The following is a 2,452-nucleotide window of genomic DNA, read 5'->3' as shown; positions in this document are numbered from 1 at the left end:
CCTAATTTAGCAGTGTAAGACTAAAGGAAAGGCAGCTAGTCATCACCACCCACCGCCAACTCTTGGGCTACTCTTTTACTAAAGATTGCCCGTCACATTATAACGCCCCCACGGCTGAAAGGGCGAGCATGTTTGGTGTGACCTGGGATTCGAACCCGCGACCCGCAGATTGCGAGTCGTGCGCCCTAATCACCTGGCCATGCCGGGCCGGCGGTAAAAAGACAGACGGATACGTAAGGAAAAAATCAAATGCAGGTAAATATAAACAGGCGTATTAGATTTTATCGTGAATCTGTGAAATAAAATTATGAAAAGGGAAAGTTTACAATTGCATAACTTGAATACACAAATACGGGAATGCAAGTAAACACGTTTTTTTTTAAAACTGAAATACAAATAACAAACGTACTTGAGATCTTTCAGTTGTCCTTCAGGTATGATTGAATTTCCTCCCGAGGTCAGCCTCTTTGACAAAACACCTAAAACTATTAAATAACGAGGTTTATTATGTACACAACAAAATTAAACAATATTATACCAGTAAGTATGTTTTACCTAACGCTACCTTCAAAGGTAAACCGTATTATCACGTTCGTAGTTTTGTTTAAGTATAAGTAGAGGGTGGAAATATAAATATACAAGCAGAGGGAAAATATTCGAAATTGTTAATTGCTCCTTCAGACATATTTAAGTGATTATTTATCAGATAAAATACGTATTTTATGCATTTCTATTATATAATTGTAATTAAGAATATGTGTTAGTTTTGAGTACGTTTAAATCACAAGAACCTAACCATGACAAACTGAGATCGCCAAAATAACATGGTATAAAATCTTAATCAACGCATTGGAAGTACTGACGCAATGATAAAAACAACAATGAAAAAGTAAAACAATACTTCCTGAAAACAGGAGTCAATAAAGTCTTAACGTCTTTCGTGTCAGTTTTTTTCTTATTTTATTTTGGAAATGAGCTAAAAGCTAATTTTTTTATTTCGCTTTTTGATTGCTTATCGTAATACATAGCATGATAAATTCGGGCAAATAATTAATTAATACATAAATTTAACTCGAGCAAATATTTTGTGTAACATAGAGTTATCCGGGAAAAATCACAAAGGAATTTGTTTTGTGTTTTTTTTTTTTTAAAGAAGAAATACGAAAGCAGTTCTATCCTGGAGGGAAATATATCCTGAAAAATTAATGACCAAAATTCAAAAAATGGAAAATCTTGAAAACAACAATGAAGAAGCTGCCGATAATAACAGAGGTCAAAGGCCAGGCTGAAGACGACGATAAAATCCTGATAAAAACAGGGGAAAAAAGTACAGGCTGAAAACAGCAATGAACAAAGTCCTAATGAAAATTCTAAAACCAAAATTAACAAAATCGTACGAAAAACAATAAAGAACAGAATCATGCTACAAATTTTCTGTTTATTTGTAGTTAAGCCCAAACTACACAATGGGCTATCTGTACTGTGCCCACTACGGGTATCGAAACCCGGTTTCTAGCGTTTTAAGTCCGCAGACATACCGCCGCGCCACTGGAAGACTCATGGTACAAAATAAACATAAATTCCAAATTTAAAAACTAACAGAATTCAGACCCCAACATGCAAAGATTTTTGAGGGCGAAAATAAAGCTGTAAAATAAATAACAGAAACTTTTCCAGATGTAATGAATAACGGTGAAAAAAAAATCCTGGCCACTAAAAATATTTCGAACTGCAAATACGAACAACAATGAAATAAATCCTGAACATCAGAAGAAAATCTTTAAAATAAATAACCGAAAAAAATTATAAGGACGAAGCGAAACAAAATTCTGAGAGATTAAAACAAAAAATACTTAAAATGGCATACACTTGCACTAATAGATTAATAATAATTGATATTGTTTGAATTGTAGTGGTTTTCATCTTTCATTATAGCTATTTTAATTATTAGAGGGAACCAAAATGATTCCATGTTACAACTCATGCTACAGTTTTTACATGCCTGATCCATTTCCACTACGCACTCGCACTGCTATTAGCCTAAAAAACGGAATTAATAGAAGATACGACAATTAAAAACGACAAGATACTTCATAGAGAACAAAAAAGTACATATACATTCAGTGACACGTTGATTACCCTATTAAAATGTAAGGGCAAATAGTTCATGTTTTATCCCGCCAAGAAACAGCAAAAAAAAACTTAACAAGCAGAACATAAATATACGGATATGCAGTTCATACGACCCACTTAATACATATCCTTAAAAGTTTTTTTAAAGAAACTGACAACACCGCGTTTTCTTTTCTTTTTCTCCTCCTTAGGGCTTCTGGGGAACGATACACGTGTGACCATTCTTCAGATACGTGAGTAACAAACATATAAGGAAAGTTATTATAAGATGTTGACACGAATTCTTATCAATGCACCCAACAAGAGACCAAAAAAAAAA

At 33.6% G+C, this 2,452-nt stretch overlaps 1 protein-coding gene across 4 annotated transcripts in view; it reads right to left on the bottom strand.

The window, feature by feature from the left end:
- LOC106469581 (putative fatty acyl-CoA reductase CG5065) overlaps positions 1-2,452 on the bottom strand; it is a 106,290-nt gene that overhangs the window by 57,948 nt on the left and 45,890 nt on the right. For 3 of the 4 annotated variants that reach the window (XM_022398898.1, XM_013930087.2, XM_022398903.1), the window contains exon 2: positions 410-485. The exons of the other annotated variant lie outside the window; for it this stretch is intronic. The gene's annotated coding sequence lies outside the window, so the exon portion shown is untranslated. The remainder of the gene's footprint in view (positions 1-409; positions 486-2,452) is intronic. 4 annotated transcript variants of the gene reach the window in all.

The sequence above is a fragment of the Limulus polyphemus genome, unplaced genomic scaffold, assembly GCF_000517525.1.
Source record: "Limulus polyphemus unplaced genomic scaffold, Limulus_polyphemus-2.1.2 Scaffold97, whole genome shotgun sequence".
Lineage (NCBI taxonomy): Eukaryota > Metazoa > Arthropoda > Merostomata > Xiphosura > Limulidae > Limulus > Limulus polyphemus.
The sequence above is the reverse complement of the archived record's forward strand: the minus strand, read 5'-3'. Positions and strand labels throughout refer to the sequence as shown.